Raw genomic sequence first — 16,885 nt, forward strand, 5'->3', positions numbered from 1 at the left:
GGGCACGCCTGTGAGGGATTATCACGATTTGGCTAATTGAGTAGGAAGACCCTCCGGAAGGAGGGGAAGCAGCATTCCCAGGGTTAGGTCTCAGACTGTGTAAAGAAGCTAGCTAGCCGGGTGTGGTGGCACACGCCTTTAATCCCAGCATTTAGGAGACAGAGGCAAGTGGATCTCTGAGTTCGAGGCCAGCCTGGTCTACCGAGTGAGTTCCAGGTAGCTAACTACCCACCTTCTCTGTCTTCTTCCTGACTGCAGTTGCAAAGTGACCAGCAGCCTCAAGATCCTTGCCACACCTTCCCTGACTTGGTGGACTGTACCCTAAGAATACATTCTTCCTGCCTAAGGTTGTTTCTGAGTTTTGATCACAGCAATGGGAAGAGCAACAAATACAGCACCTGTGTGACACCCAAAAGCCTGATTACTTTTGGGGGATGGGGGGCTTCTTCATACCTAGAAACAAAGGACTAGACTGCTGCCCTTGATCATATAGTAGACAACCCCCAGTCCTGAGGTTTCAAACTTCTTGGAAATCAGGTATGAATACAAATGTTCTGTCTCTCCCTTCTCAGGGACAGTCCCCCTGGAAGGGCTGACCTTTCGCATGTAACATCCACCTCTCCGTTGCTGGACCCACTGCCTCTTTCTAACATAGAAATAACAGCCAGGTAGGATTTCAAGTGTTACCACCTTTTGTGTAAGATGGTGGTTGCCTTTTATCCCGTCTCTCTTTGGACATGCAAACATTTCCTAACCCTCCAAAACCCCTGGACTTCTAGACACTATTCAAGTCCCAGGAGGGGAAGCCTCCTCCTGGCATTCCAGGCAAGAAGCCTCTTTGTCTTCTACTTCTTGTTTTTTAATTCTTCCCCTGCACAGCTTGGGCAGGGCTAGGGGCAGAGAGGGTGCTCAGCCTGGCCCTGAAGGACCACCTGCAGGTGAAGAGTTTGAGCAGGAACTTCAGTATAAACGGATGCAAACCAGTCCAGACCTCCAAAGCTAAAGCCCAAACTCTATTTTACTTGTTTCTGCCCCTACCCCTTAGCTCTACACCTCAAGAACAGTTCTCCCGGGGCTTCGGAAATCCTTCACGAAGCTAGATGTTCTCTTTCCCCTGAGGGAAAGGGTGATGTGTACGAGGGGGATAGCACAGTGAGGAAGATTACTGGGAAGAGACCCTACAGGAACCTGCTGGCTGAGAATCTCCACCCAGGCCTGTCTGGTGTTCCCCATCGAGCCGGATACCTCCAACCACAAACATTAGCTTCCCTAAATGGAAGGCAGAGAAGACAGAAGATAGACAGGCTCAGGGTTCCACACCAATGGTGACCATAGGTTCCACCTGCAGTGCATTCCCCTTGAACCAGCTTCCCCTTGAACGTTCCCTCCCGCCCCCCCGCCCCCCAGACAGGGTTTCTCTGTGTAGCCCTGGCTGTCCTGGAACTCACTCTGTAGACCAGGCTGGCCTCGAACTCAGAAATCTGCCTGCCTCTGCCTCCCAGAGTGCTGGGATCAAAGGCATGCGCCACCACCGCCCAGCTTCCCCTTTAACTTTAACACAGAACTCCAAATCACCGTTGACAAGCGATGGTGAATCAGGAGGTAAGCAAGCTGTTTCAACCTTTGACATTACCACTAGCCACCTCCCTCGATCCGATCCCACCACCCCGCTGGGCTCATAATCCTCAAACACAGAAGAAAAAAACCTCCCAAACGTGCAAAACAGGAGATGGGCGTGGAGCAGAACTTCCGCATAAGAGAACAAGCTGTGGTCTAAAGTGTCATCAGAGAAGGACCTCTGGGACAAATTCCACCTGCAGAAATTACTTGGTCTGCACAGGCATTTGAATTAGGGCGTTCTATGTTAAGCCCCTTATTTTTTTTTTTTACCCAAATATGGCCCCGGGCCCTGCGCAGCTAGCACCTGCTGCATCTAGCCTCCAACCAAGGGCTACTGAAAGAGGTTGCGCGCACGCCCCTCAGAGGGCGCCCGCCTTGACCACAAGCCCGGAAGCTCCGCGGCCAGCCGTTGGCAGAGCGCAGGACCACCCTAACGGCCAAACCCTAAGAAGAAACCACGGAAGACGCTCGCTCCGAAACCCGCAGCAATTCCAACCAACCGCCGCAGCGACTGCGCATGCGCAGTCTTCCGACCGACCCCCCCCCCCCAAAAAAAAAAAAATCCTGACAGGGCAGGTGCGCCAAACCGCGCTTGCGTAGTTTGACGGAGGAGGCCAGCAACCAGACCTCGTGTGTGAGACTGAGCCGGAGTAATCTGACCCCCGGAGATGGAGCGAGGGGAGACTGCGCCTGCGTAGTCTTTTCGGCTCCGCCCCATTTGACTAGCCCCTGCCCATCCAGCGGAACTCTGGAACCCCCCCAAGGCGGGGCAGGTGCGCACGGACTGCGCTTGCGCGCGCCAGCCCCGCCCCGGGCCCCGCCCCCGATCCGCGTAGGGGCCCTGGGAGGGGCGCAGCGTCCGGCGGCGTCGCGGGCGGCGGGGCTGGGGCGGCGGGAGGGGCGGCGGGGGCAGACAAAGCGGCTAATGAATGGGCGCGCCCGTCGCGCTGTCCGCAGCCTGCGGGCCTGCGCTGCGCAGCGCGGAGCCGGCGCCTCAGGTGAGTGCGCGCGGGACGCTTCAGTGGCGTCTTCGACGGCCGGCGCGGCGCAGGGGTCGAGGACCGCGCCATTGTCCGTGCGCGGCGGGCCGGGCGGAGGCTGCGTCCCGTGAGCGCGGCCGGCCGGGCCTCTGACAGCTGCGCCTCGCGCCGCCGGCGGGCCCAGGCCGCGGAGGGGAGCAGCCGCCGGACGCCCCGTGGGGATCCTTCGTCAGGTGTCCGGCTCCAGCCACGTCGTGGCGTCCCCTAAGCCGGTGCCGGTGGGCGCGCGTGTCCAGGAAGGGGCGCCGGCAGGCTGCGCGGCGGTGACACGGGTCAGTGTCACGCTCCTCGGTGCCTAGCTGCGGCGTGTGCTTCTGGATCTGACCGCGGAGGCTTAACGAAACTTAACTCACGCCTTGGCCCCGCTGCGTCTTCACGGTTGCAGTACCTGCCGTCATTTTTGTTCCTTTTGTCCTTTTTGGTACGACCCACTCGCCTCTGCCGGGACGGCTGCGGGTCCTCGCTCTAGGTCTGGAGGTTCTCACGAGGCTCCAGCGCGTCTTTTCAAGTCCCCGCAGCTCTGAGCCTCGGGAGGAGCTGCTGTCGTTCTCGTGTTTGTAAAAAGGGAAGTCATTTGTTTTGAAGTTAATTAGGACAAGATTAAGTGCAGTTTTTAAAAAGACACTTCTGCCTTCTGGCTTCAGAAAGCCAGTCAGCCAAAGCAAGTAAATGCTTGTGACTTGGTAGGAAGAAAGAAATTTTCCCCTTGGTATCGTGGTGCTAAAATTAATAAGAGTAGGGAAATTTTAGTTTTGAGTTTTTAAAAAAAGTACTCTGAGTAAGCGTAGTTGCATGGCATGAATTAATTCCATGCTGAGCAGAATTGAGAAGCTACAAGTTTGTCTCTACACCCTGAGCGTTTCAGTGGCTTGCCCATGAAGGCATTGATGCATGCTTTCTTTAATCTATATAACCTTTTTTTCATATAAACTTTTATATAGACTTTTATGTGGCTTTTATTTTTCATGAGAAGATCTAGTATAAGTTAATATATTTTGTGAATCTTTAGGAAGTTTCAAAGACTCAGTTTTTCACTAATTTACACAAACCTACACATATCTTGGAAAAGGGAATTTTTTTAAATGTCTTATTTTTTAATGTTCATTGGTGGTTTGCCTACAAGTATGTCTCTGAGGGAATATTGGATCCCCTGTAACTGGAGTTACAGTTTCAGTTGTAAGCTGCCTGTGGTTGAATGGAATTGAACCCAGGTCCTCTGAAACTGTTCTTAGTCACTGAGCCATCTCTCTAGTCCCAGAAGAGGGACTGTTTTTCTTCTTCAAAATAATTTTTGAAAATTATGTCTTATTTTTATGTACATTGGTGGTCTGCTTGCATGTATGTCTGTGTGAGGGCATTAGATCCTCCTGGAATTAGAATTAGAGACGGCTGTGAGCTGCCATGTGGGTGCTGGGAGTTGAACCCAGGTCCTTTGAAAGAGCACCAGTGCTCCTAACTGGAACCATCTCTCCAGCCCCCAGAAGAGGGACCTTTTTTTTTCTAAATAATATATTTACTTTATGTGTGTTAGTATTTTGCCTGCATGTGGTGTCTGTGTGAGGATGCCAGATATTGGAGTTACAGACAATTATAAGCTGTCATGTGGGTACAGGGAATTGAACTCCGGTCTTAAGGAAGAACAGTCAGTGCTCTCAACTTCTGAGTCATCTCTTCAGCTCCTGTGAAGAAGAATTCTTAATTGAGAAAAATGCCTCCATAAAATTGGCTTGTTAGGCTTTTTTTTTTTTAATTTTTTTTGTTTTTTTGGATTTGGTTCTGCCCCCCTCCCCCCCCCCCCCCCCCAGACAGGGTTTCTCTGTGTAGCCCTGGCTGTCCTGGAACTCACTCTGTAGACCAGGCTGGCCTCGAACTCAGAGATCGCCTGCCTCTGCCTCCCAGAGTGTTGGGATTACAGGCGTGAGCCACCACCGCCCAGCAGGCTTTTTTTTTTTTTTTTTAATTAATGTTTAATGTAGGCAGGTCCAGCCAGGGGACTGGGGAGGGCTACATTTGCTACCCCAAGGCATGTGGTCCTTAATGGTATAAAAAAGCAAGCAAGCCAGTAAGCCGTGATCTGGCTTCTGCTTCAGTTCTTGCCTCTGCATTCCTGCCCTAACCTCCCTTGGTGGTAAACTCTTACCTGGAAGTGCAAGATGAAATAAACCCTTTCTTCCCTAAGTTAACTTTTGGTCATGGTGTTTGTCATAGCAACAGAAGCCTCACACAGTGTTTTAGGCAGGCATGCAGACTCTTATATTGAAAGAAAGCCCAGTGCTGGAGAGATGGCTTATTGGGTAAGAGCAGAGCTGTTCTTCTAGAGGACCTGGGTTTAATTCCCAGCAATCACATGGCAGCTCACAGTTGTTTGTAACTCCAGTTCCAGGGCTTCTGACATCTTTACACAGACACATGGGCAAACAAAATACCAATAAGCATAAGTAAAAATAAGTTGAAAAAGAAAGAAAGCACTTAGTTCATTTGACAGCGATTACTTGAGTGTTTCCCCAACCAGTTAATTCCTGATTTGGGTAATTGATGTTTTTTTATAAGTGTTCTTTGATGTTCATACAATATGTATATAGAAAGTCCCAAACACTTTTGAAAAGGTTTTTAGGAAGTTAGGGGGATTGGTTGAATTTTGTGTATGTGTACCTGAGCTGGTGTGTAGTATCTGTTCAGTGAAAGAAATGCGCATATGTGTTCCAGGTCTCTGATGGGCCTGCAGTTTGGAGCGAGAATTGGGAAGCAGAGCTCTAGAAGCATGGAGACGATAAGTGGCTGTGGTCACTGTCTCTTCACCCCGTGTCTGCGCTTTTTATGTACCTGGCTTCAAATACTTTAGTTTCTACTTCTGGTTGACCTTCTGAGAGGAGGGCATAGGTAAGTGACTTGGTTAGCCCTGTGGTAGAGCCATCTGGGACTAGGCACTCGGTCACTATTCAGAGGCTCCTCCAACCAGCATTGTTCCTTCTGAACAGTTCAGAGTCAGCTCTCTCATTCTTTTCATTACTCTTTGAAGATATCGTTGCAGGTGTTTGTCATTCCTGCGGATGTTTTGTATGCCATGAATCTAGGTGCAAGAGTCTCTCAGTTCAACATGTGAGAAGTGTGTCTGCCTCCTAGCTGTTGAACCCCACTTGTTCAGATACTCCTAGGTACTCTTTAATGCCTAGGCTTTTCTTTATCCTAGATATACCTGTAATCAGAGCCCTAACCCTGAGCCTCAACTCTAGGTTTCCAGCCACTTAGCCCTTTTTTTTGTTGTTTTGTTTTGTTTTTCAAGACAGGGTTTCTCTGTGTAGCTCTGGCTGTCCTAGAACTCACTCTGTAGACCAGGCATATGCCTTTGATCCTTTAATCCCAGCACTCAGGAGGCAGAGACAAGCAGGTGTCTAGTCTGAGGCCAGCTTGGTCTACAGAGCTAGTTGAGGACATCCAGAGCTATACAGAACAACCCTGTCTGAGGTGGGGGGTTCAGAGAGAAGTAAGAGAGGGAGGTGAAAGTAGGCAATTAAGCCAGACTTCGGGGCACTGACATGAGCCTTCTGTGTAAACCAAGTTAGGTAGGGGCCAGAGGTATGCATAATTAAGTAATCCTGGTCCCCTGTGGCCTGGCTGAGCATTATCTTAGTTCTGGTTCTGCAAGGCAGTGAGAAGAGAGTTATCCTGAGATGATATTCCTGCTGGGAGGGTGATCTGTCTGTGGGGTTTAGGAGAACTGGAACTTGGGGTGCTTCTGTGGGTTTGGAGCAGGACATTGTCAAAGCTGACAGTAAGATAGCTCAGTTACCCTCTGCCTTCAGCCTTGAAGGAACATGAAACGGATTAGCTACCACTAGCTTGTAGACAGACTCCTTGAGGACTCACATATTACACTCAGAGTTAAACAAGTGAGGGACCCAGAGCCTTAAGACAAAGGAAGCATACAGAAAGAGCCCAGGAATGCCAGGCTTTTATCTGCTTTTAGTTACCATGTGGTTTCTGGTAAGGAGTTGGTGCTTTTTAGCAAAAGTGGTTTTAAAGTACCTGTTAATAGCAAGGGCTTTTTTTTTTCTGTCTAATCATATTTTAAACTTTATTTATTGCTGTGTATGCTACACTTCTCCAAAGACAGTTCTCTGTAGAATCAGTTTTCTTCTTCCACTTTTATATGCATTCCAGGGATCAAACTTTGTTGTCAGGTTTCTGTGGCAAGTTAACTGAGCCATTTTAACATTCCGTCTTGCTAAAAATTTCTAATATTTTTATTTTATTTTATATATTTACTATCTTGCAGTACTGGGAATTGACCTCTGGGCCATAGACATGCTAGGCAAAATGCTCTACCACTAAGCTACACACATAACCCACAGCCTTCTTACTAATTAATTATCTGATATGTGCTTTTAGTACTTCAAAATTTGAAAGATACTGTTAAGAATAGTGAAACCTTTCCTATTTCTAAGGAAGAGAACTCCTGGAGAAACAGAAGAGCTTGGCTGCCTGGCAGGCCATTCTTGCCTGTACCCTGTACCCTGCACCTGGCACTACACTACCTGCTATCATAGTGGTGTCTTCATAAATTCCTGTACTCAGAGAATTCTATAATGGTGGTAGGGACCTAAATAACTAGAGAAAAGGGCCCTTCCTGTATCTGGGTACATCTTTTGTTCCCAGCTATAGACAGAGAAGGCTGAAGCAAGAGGATTATTTGAACACAGAAGTTTAACTTAAAGAGATTCAATTCTCAAGTAGTGTTCTGAGGGAAATTATAGACAGCTAAGGGCCAGACTTGTTGCTTTGTGTTCTGTCTCAGTCTGCCCTGAAATGCTTCTGGCATTGTTAAGGGTGTCTCTGAGGGGCCTGGTGCCACAGATGTATGTCGTGCACTCAGGGTCTGGAGCCAGTCTGCTGCAGCTTCTTGTCAGCTCTTCAGGGTTATGTTTGGGAAGTCGGTGGCTACACAGTTTAAATGACTTGGTGTGAATATGCTGTGACAACAAGGTGTGAGTTCTGCTTCCAGCAGCCTCCATGGGCCTCCCAGCAGCTGTGGCCCAAGTTTCTCTCTCTCTCTTTTTTTTTCTATATTCTTTGTTTACATTCCAAAAGCTTTCCCTTTCCCAGTTCCCCCGCTCCCCCAAGTTTCTCACTCTTTTGTACAAGTCACACTCCCAGCATTAGTAAGGCTGTGGTAGGGCTTTTCTGCTCTGCTGCCCTACAAAGGTGCTGTCATGTGATGTAGCCATCTATTCCTTGATCTGGGTCCCTTGACCTGGTGAACCAGTAAACTCAGATTTGCCTTGTTCAACTGCCTTACCTCTGCAGACAGATACTGTGAGCAGCCATTTTAATTTCATCTAAAGTAGCCATCATGGCTGCTTACCAAAGCTCACCTTGTTTCTGCTCCACCTGTTAGCTACAGGGATGTGGCTCTGTTTGGCCACTGTATCATGAAAGCCACGTCTCACATCCTGTGAAGGACATTTAAAGATTTCCAGCAACTTTCAGCTGAAACTGTGGCCTGTCAGTGGTGACGTCTTATACCACAGAAGAAAGGGTAGTTGATGAAGATACTAGTGTTAAGTTCAGGGGAAACACAAAAAGAGCAACCAGAAAAATCCAGGCTTGTGGTATGTGACCCAGAACATTACAGGGACTGAGCAGGGACCAAGTGACCTTAGTTAGTGTGGGCTGTTTGCTTACTGTGGAATGTGCTTTGTTTCCAAGGTAGCCTTATCAGGGTTTCTGACATGGTGGAAATAACTCTGGTTCCAGATTTCTGAGATTTAACTCTTTGTGCTTTAATCTAAGTATTCAGCTTTGGACTTCCCTCTTGGGGAAGCCTTAGTGGTTATAGTTGTCATTTCTGTAGGCTCAGTGACTCTGACATTTATGGCTTTGAGTCTCTTGATGGTCATTGTTGCTTTTCTTAGAATGTTAGTTATGCATTACACCTAGTAGATTAAAGTTGCTCTCAGGTGTAGGCCAGGTCTTAATTAAGATTTTTGGAAACAAAGATCCCCCTAGGTGTCCTGATAGCTCTGGTGAGGGTTTGTCCCTGTTGAAGAGGGAGGTTGGGTCTTTTTTTTTTTTTTCTTTTTTTTGAACTGCAGGGTTGATGATGTTCTTTGATGTCCTATCATTAGATGAGACCCTCAGGGCCTCGGGGTTGCAGCTGTCTCCTGGTGGACTTGCAAACATTTTGGAGGAAATTGTGGGTGTTAGGACTCTTCACCTCTAAGATTACCTTTCTCTATTTCTAGCACTTATAGCCTAAGAAATGAAATAAAAATTCCTGGTGTCGCCCAGTGGCCAGTCTATAAATTTTTCATTTGTCTCTTCCAAACCAGAATCCTGCATCATGGTTAGTACTGTGTCTGGCTTTCTGTCTCTGTGTAGACCTGTAACCTAGCATTTGGAGACTTGAGTCACTGTAGGTAGCACGTGTAGGACACAGTTTCATGGGTGATGGAATATACTTTGGTAGCCAGCCCACAGGAAAGAGTCCAAGCTTGATCACAGCCTGCCCCTCATAACTCCTAGTCAGTGCAGCATATAGTCAGTGTATAGCTATCAACACATCCTGGAGGGTAGCTAGACTTGTGGGGATGTCCTGTGGCTGAAGATTTTCAATGTGCTCTTCACTTGAGGAACATAGTCTTCTAGGTCTAGTTAATTCTAGTATGGGATGCCTAGATGGAAAGGAAAATGTCACTCTGTAAGAGCATTTGTATTCCCTCCTGTGGCTTGTTTGATCTGTAGAAGAGCCTTGACCATAAAGGGCACTCTGGTGTGTTTGGAGTTTTGCCAGGATGCTGCTGTTGAGAAGAGGTATTTTAAAATGGTGGTGGTGCACGCCTCTAATCCCAGCACTCTGGGAGGCAGAGGCAGGTGGATTTCTGAGTTCGAGGCCAGCCTGGTCTACAGAGTGAGTTCCAGGACAGCTGGAGCTATACAGAGAAACCCTGTCTCGAAAAAAACAAAACAAAACAAAAACAAAAACAAAAACAAAAAATAAAATTGGCTTCATTTAATGTGTTACAATTTGAATGTGAAAAAGGAAAAGTTAATGCTTCCTATTCCCCATGTTGGGTGTATGTCAGGCAGGCAGAGCATTTGAATTGACAGTGCAAGTGGGCAGTTTGGTGGGAAATCTGAGAGGCCCCACTGTAAGGGAGAGTATCATCCTCACTGAGTCCTTGTGAAGAGCAAAGCTTTAAATGGAAAGGAACATTTTTTTCTCCCCAAATCAGAACATATGTCTTAAATTGAGACAGTTCCATGTCATGCTGTCTAAATTATGGAGAAGATACCACTCTAAATTTTGGTGTTGGTGGTGTTTTTTGGGGGCAGAGGGTGAGATAGGGTTTCTCTGTGTAACCTTGACTGTCCCGGAACTTTCTTTGTAGACCAGCTGGCCTTAATCTGCCTACCTCTGCCTCCCAGGCACTGGGATTAAAGGTATGAGCCATTGCTACCCAGCTTCAGAGGTTTTGTTTTTGTTTTTTTGTTTTTCCTTAATTGTAATATGGCCAGTTTTATTCATTTCCTTACAATAGGTATTTTGTTTTGCTCTAATTTAAGTATGTAAGGACATTTCCTATATTACATCCTTTACTGTTTTGTCTTTGCCTCTGCTGCTCACATGGACTTAAGTTGTAGAGAGGTAAAAGCCATAGGGTAAAGGGTCATAGTTTCCAGAAAGATCTAATGGACTGGAACTTTATACACATACCTTTTTCTTTTTCTGAGATAAAGTCTTACTGTTTCACAAGTTGTTCCTAAAATCCTTTTAAGTGATTGTTCTGCTTCAAGTTTGCCCAGTAGCTGGGATATAAGTGTGTGTCACCATTGCTGGTAAGAGATTTGTTTTGGTTCCATGCTCTGCTTCAAAGTCTGGTGATAGCCTTCTGTTGGCAGAGCCCCATAGAGCATGGTACCGCAGAGTCATAGTCAGACTTGTCTCTTACAGCAGCCAGCTACAGACAGCTCATTAACCCACTGGCCACATGAATGTTATTAAGCCATTCATTAGGGTAAGGTCCTTATCACCTCTCAGGGACCGCCTGATTGCTCTTTTTTTAAAATTTTTATTTATTTTACATATATGGGTACACTGTAGCTGTCTTCACACCAGAAGAGGGCATCAGATCCCATTACAGATGGTTGTGCTCACCATGTGGTTGCTGGACTTGAACTCAGGACCTGTGGAAGAGCAGTCAGTGCTCTTAACCACTGAGCCATCTCTCTAGCCCATCTCTTTTTTTTTTTTTAATTAATTTATTTATTTTATGTCTGAGTGCTCTGTGTGCATGTACATCTGCATCTCAGAAGAGGCCATCAGATCACATAGATACTTATGAGCCGCTATGTGGTTGCTGGGAATTGAACTCAGGACCTCTAAAAGAGCAGTCAGTGCTCTTAACCACTGAGCCATCTCTCCATCCCGTGGTCTCACGTCTTAATAAACGTAAAGAGGAATAGATTCCAACATGAACGTTGGTGTGTTCAAGAATAACCATCATGATCTGAACAGGACACCATCAATAACCACGCTAACACTAATATGGAAAGAAGAAAGGTCACGAGGCCTTAATTGTAGAGAAAGTACTACAGAAAATTAAAAGACTGCTGAGAGCTGGATAAATAATCTTCAGGGAAGAGTACACCAATTGGTAATCTAATATCAAACAGTCAGCCCTCAAAACATATACATACAAATAACCCCCCCCCCCCACACACACACACACATACACATAAAAAGAAGGCTTGGGGGCTGCAGAAACATCTCAAAGGTTAAGAGCACTGGCTGCTCTGGCAGAGGACTTGGGTTCAATTCCCAGGACCTAAATAGTGGTTCATAGCTTTCTGTAATTCTAGTCTGTCCAGTGTGTCTAATACCCTCTTCTGGCCTCCATGGACACCAATCAATATCAACTTTCTTTTAAAGATTTATTTATGTATATGAGTACACTGTAGCTGTACAGATGGTTGTGAGCTGTTATGTTGTTGCTGAGACTTGAACTCAGGACTTCTGCTTGCTCTGGCCCCTAAGATTTACTTATTGTAAGTACATTGTAGCTGTCTTCAGACACACCAGAAGAGGGCGTCAGATCTCATTACAGGTGGTTGTGAGCCACCATATGGTTGGTTGCTGGGTTTTGAACTCATCACTTTCAGAAGAGCAGTCACTGCTCTTAACCGCTGAGCCATCTCTCCAGCCCTAATAACAACTTTTAAAAAGAAAAAGGCCGGGAGCTGGTGAGATGGCTCAGCGGTTAAGAACACTGACTGCTCTCCCGAAGGTCCTGAGTTCAAACCCCAGCAACCACATGGTGGCTCACAACCATCCGTAATGAGATCTGACCCCTCTTCTGGTGTGTCTGAAAACAGCTACGGTGTACTTACATATAATAAATAAATAAATAAATCTTTAAAAAAAAAAAAAAAAAGAAAAAGGCCATGAATTTGAATGAGAGCATATGGGGGTGGGGTGGGGTGCATGGGAGTTGTTGAAGAAGGAAAGCGGGAAACAACATAATAATGTTATAATCTCCCTTATCCCCACCTTTTTTTTTTTTCTCCTCTTGAGACAGGGTCTGTCTTTGTATATCTGATTATCCTGGAATAGACCAGGCTGGCCTCAAATTCACAGTGTTTCTGGGTACTGGGATTAAATGTATACAACACCATGCCTGTCTTAATCTTTACACACCCACATGCCTGCACTGCCAACATGACTGGAAGATTTTTTTGGTTTTGATTTTTGGGGTTTTTGTTTTTGTTTGTTTGTTTGCTTTTTTGTTTGGTTTGGTTTTTTGAGTCAGGGTTTGTCTGTGTAGCCCTGGCTGTCCTGGAACTCACTCTGTAGACCAGGCTGGCCTTGAACTCAGAAATCCGCCTGCCTCTGCCTCCCAAGTGCTGGGATTAAAGCCACCACGCCACGCCCAGACTGTTTTTTTTTTTTTTTTTTTTTTTTTTTTTTTTTTGGTTTTTTGAGACAGGGTTTCTCTGTGTAGCTCTGGCTGTCCTAGAACACTGTAGACCAAGCTGGCCTTGAACTCAGAAATACACCTGCCTCTGCCTCCCAAGTGCTGGGATTATAGGTGTGTGCCACCACTGCCCCACAAGTATATACACCTTTAATCACAGCTCTTGAGAGGCAGAGGCAGGCAAGATAGCTATGAATTCCAGGGCAAGCCTGGTCTACAGAGCACATTCCAGGACACTTGGGGCTACAAGGTGAGTCCTTGTCTCAAATATATAAATAAATAAGGAAGCCAGGTAGTGATGGTGCACACTTTTAATCCCAGCATGCAGGAGGGCAGAGGCAGGTGGATCTGTGAGTTAGAGTCCAGCCTGCTCTACAGCATGAGTTCCAGGTCAGCCTGGAATCCAGGCTACACAGAGAAACCCCGTCTCAAGGAGAACCTTGTTTTTCTGCAGTTGTTTCATTCCTTTTTTTTAAAAGTAGGCTCTCTCTCTGAACCTGACCCTGTCAGTTTGTCTAGTCTGGCTCATAAATAACCGTATGTGTCTTCGAAGTCCCCTTCCCGCCCCCATATTCCCCCATAGTTTGCATTGTTATGCTCAGCTTTTTACATGGATTCTGGAAACTCAGTTTCAGATCCTCATGTTTATATGGCAGGCCCTTTACCAAAGGAGCCATTTCTCCAGCCCGTAGATATTTACATAATATATAAAGTTCAGATTCACAGCTCCATACATGTCTAGTCATAGATATATATGGTATTATATGTACCATATTCACATTAAATATGCCAAATTCATATAAGACTGGTTGCTTATAAGTGTCATTTAAATACACAAAGCCAGGCATAGCAGCACGCTTTTAATCCCAGCACTAGAGAGGTCGAGTCAGGTGGTTCTCTGGTCTACAGAGCGAGTTCCAGGACAGCCAGGGCTATACAGAGAAACCCTGTTGCGAAAAGCCAAAAAAAAAAAAAAAAAAAAAAGACTGTAGAAATAGCGTTGCTGTTAAGAGAACGTACTGCTTTCATAAATAACTTGTGAGTTGAGCTTCTATCACCAAGGCAGGCTTTTCAGAGCAGCCTTTGATTCCAGCTGCAGGGGATCTGATGCCTTCTCTGACCTCCATGTCTACTTCACTCACATGCACACACCCTACATAGACACACATAGCTAGAAAATAACTCTTGTTGGGTATGGAGGCACATGCTTTTAATCCCAGTGCTTGGGCTCTAGAGATATGTGCTCCAAAGACAGCCTGATTGGTCTACAAAGGGAATTCCAGGCCAGTCAGGGCTATATAGTAAGACCCTGTATAAAACTAAAATAGTAAAACTAAATAAGTAAAATATTTAATATAAACAGATACTTAGCTGAACCTTGATTTTGTAAAGAAATGTATCTAAGTAGTCAGTTCTTTAAGAATCAGCAGAAAATGAGGTTGGGGTGTTAGCTCAGTGGTTAAGAGCATTGGTTGTTTTTCCAGAGGATTTGATCCCCAACACCAACATGGTGGCTCACAACTGTCTGTAACTTCATTCCCAGATGATCCAATGCTTTCTTCTGGTCCTGGAGGACACTGCACACCTATGGTGCACAGACATATATACAGGCAAAACACAAAAAGTAATTTTTTAAATATTTGCAGAAAACAAGCAGTTATTTATAATATATAAAGTCTTGATGATTTTCAACATATATACAAGTTATTAAGATATACAATCTCACAATATTACAACAGAATGTTATGTTGTATTATTATATAATATTACAAGATATCTGTTAGCAATTTTGCCAAAATTATTCCATCTGTACATTGACATGTATACACGCATATACATATATTTCTATGGACCACAGTATTTACATACAAATTAGTCCAAAAATTAATTTGAAAATATTTCAAGTATGCTTAGCAGAAAGTACAAATGTTTTGTGCATTTAGCAAAGAAGCATTAAATTTTTATTACTTATTTGTATGCATGTGTGGGAGCACACATGTACTTGTAAAGGTCAGAGGTCAACTTGTAGGAGTTGTTTTTCTCCTTTCATTCTGTGGTTGAGGAGGGGAATAAAACTCAAGTTGTGAAGTTTGGCAGCAAGCACTAGGTATTAACTGTTAAACCACCTCACGAGCATTTTTATAGCCTAATTATCTATTAGTCTTCACTCTTAGAAAATAAGCAAAACTCAGTTTCTTTGTAGAATCTGTTTTGGAAGAAAATCTTATTCAAAATCTCTATAACCAATACTATATATTTTATAGCTCAATGAAGCTTTTATCTTGGTGCCAATGAATGTTTTATAAATAAATATTTTAGATGTTTGTTGACTCTAAAATAATTGTTTTAGAAGAACATTTATATCTTTTAAATCTTGGAACAGGTTTTTTAGCATCAGTTTCCAGAATTAACATTTGAAAGCACCAGACTCAGCCAGTTGGTGGTGGTCCCAGCACTTGGGAGGTAGAGGCAGGCAGATTTCTGAGTTCGAGGACAGCCAGGGCTACACAGAGAAACCCTGTCTTGAAAAAACCAAATCCAAAAAAAAGAAAAGAAAAAAAAAAAGAAGAAAGCACCAGACTCAAACTATTCCACCTGAAAGAAAGCTGAAAATTAACATTTCTGTTAATATTTTAGTTAGGCCTGTTTCTGGTAAAGTCCGACATAGCCAGTTTTCTGCAGTCCCCAAATCTATAGTTAGCTGTTAATTATTTTCAAAGGGAGAGGAAAACAAATAGAGGCAAACGCTCTTATATATTAACGTAGTCCAGAAATCATTCCCAGATGCTCTCATGCACTCAGAACTACTCTAAATCAGGCGTGCCAGGAACAGTGATTGCAGTGTGTGATAAGTCTCAGAACACGGGAAAGGTAGTGGGCAAGGATTTGTTGCTCAGTTATTTTCCAGAACTCTCTGGGCCAATTAAGCTTCTCCCATAATAAGTTACAAGAGACTCGTTAATCCGAGTTCTCTTTAGGGGCATCAAGACAGTACTGGCAGTATTTTTTATGGTTATATAAATCATGGTAGAGATTTTTTTGGGGGGGAGGGATTTGGTTTTTTCGAGACAGGGTTTTTTGGTATAGCCCTGGCTGTCCTGGAACTCACTCTGTAGACCAGGCTGGCCTTGAACTCAGAAATCCTGCCTCTGCCTCCCAGGGTATTGGGATTAAAGGTGTGCGCCACTACCACCCTACATGGTAAAGATTTCTTCAGCACTCTGTTCATCTGTTCCAAATGGTTCAGTAGAACCCCAGTGACTCAGAGCTCCAAAGACTAATGCATTCCACGTCCCCTTTCACTTGACACATACAACCCAAGTCATTCAACAGAACTCCAAATTGTCTCACAAGTTCTTCCAAATTGAAAAGGGCTGTCATAGAAATAATACACCAGCTAAATCAGCAGAACCTCAGCAGCTTCAAGGGACTACAAAAGTCCAGTCAGTCACCTAATGGTGGTTGCTGAGATGGCTCAGGAAGAGCCCATACAGGTCAAGTGAACCTAAGCGAACAAGAAGGCAAAACAGGAGATGCACTGATCTGGGAGGAGCTTACTCATTCTCTGCTTCACACAGTAGAATTAGACAGTACCCAATGCTGGCTGAGATGGGGAGATGGATCTCTAGAATAAATTGTCCCCACAGCTGCATGACACTGCTTGCTCTTTTCTTCTGGAGTCCACATGCTGTGAGTGGCCGATGGACAAATATGTCTTTTTCTCCTGCCCATGGCTCAAATTGTTACCAGAGTTGTTAGGATCAGAACCTGGCCTCTGTCAATCCTAAGAACCTAAGCTTAGCACCTGCCTACAGTAGGCCAACTAAACACAATAGTAAAAAGCAGAGAAAGACTTAAGGACACATTGGGAAAGGGAACAAATAGAGGTCTAGCGACCAGACACCTGGCCCTCCAATCCATCCCTGAGTTCCTGACATGAGGCTAAGGTTTGAGTGGAAAGCAAGAGATAGACATAACCGAAGTCCTAGTCAGTGTGTGGGCCTGCCCATCACTGAGCCGTCATTATACAGGCTCTAGTCTCCTGAGGATGGCTCAGCAAGTCACAACTGTGGCATCCATTCTTAGAGACAGATTGCTTTTGTTTGTTGGCACCAGACTTCAGCTTTTACTTCTCCCAGCATACAATTACTGGGGAAAATTCTAATTTCTTAGAGACTATTATTTCAGTGATCTGATGGGATTATTCTTTTGGAATAACTATTTCTGACAGGACAGTTGCAGCATCACCTTTAT

The 16,885-nt window shown here is 45.1% G+C and overlaps 1 protein-coding gene across 4 annotated transcripts in view; it reads left to right on the forward strand.

The window, feature by feature from the left end:
• Positions 1 to 2,522: 2,522 nt before the first annotated feature.
• Zbed4 (zinc finger BED-type containing 4) overlaps positions 2,523 to 16,885 on the forward strand; it is a 34,034-nt gene continuing 19,671 nt past the window's right edge. For 3 of the 4 annotated variants that reach the window (XM_052160776.1, XM_052160777.1, XM_052160775.1), the window contains exons 1-2: positions 2,523 to 2,618; positions 5,367 to 5,540. The gene's annotated coding sequence lies outside the window, so the exon portion shown is untranslated. The remainder of the gene's footprint in view (positions 2,619 to 5,366; positions 5,541 to 16,885) is intronic. The other variant, XM_052160778.1, reaches the window with a different exon arrangement.

The sequence above is a fragment of the Apodemus sylvaticus genome, chromosome 17 (assembly GCF_947179515.1).
Source record: "Apodemus sylvaticus chromosome 17, mApoSyl1.1, whole genome shotgun sequence".
In the NCBI taxonomy this organism is placed as follows: domain Eukaryota; kingdom Metazoa; phylum Chordata; class Mammalia; order Rodentia; family Muridae; genus Apodemus; species Apodemus sylvaticus.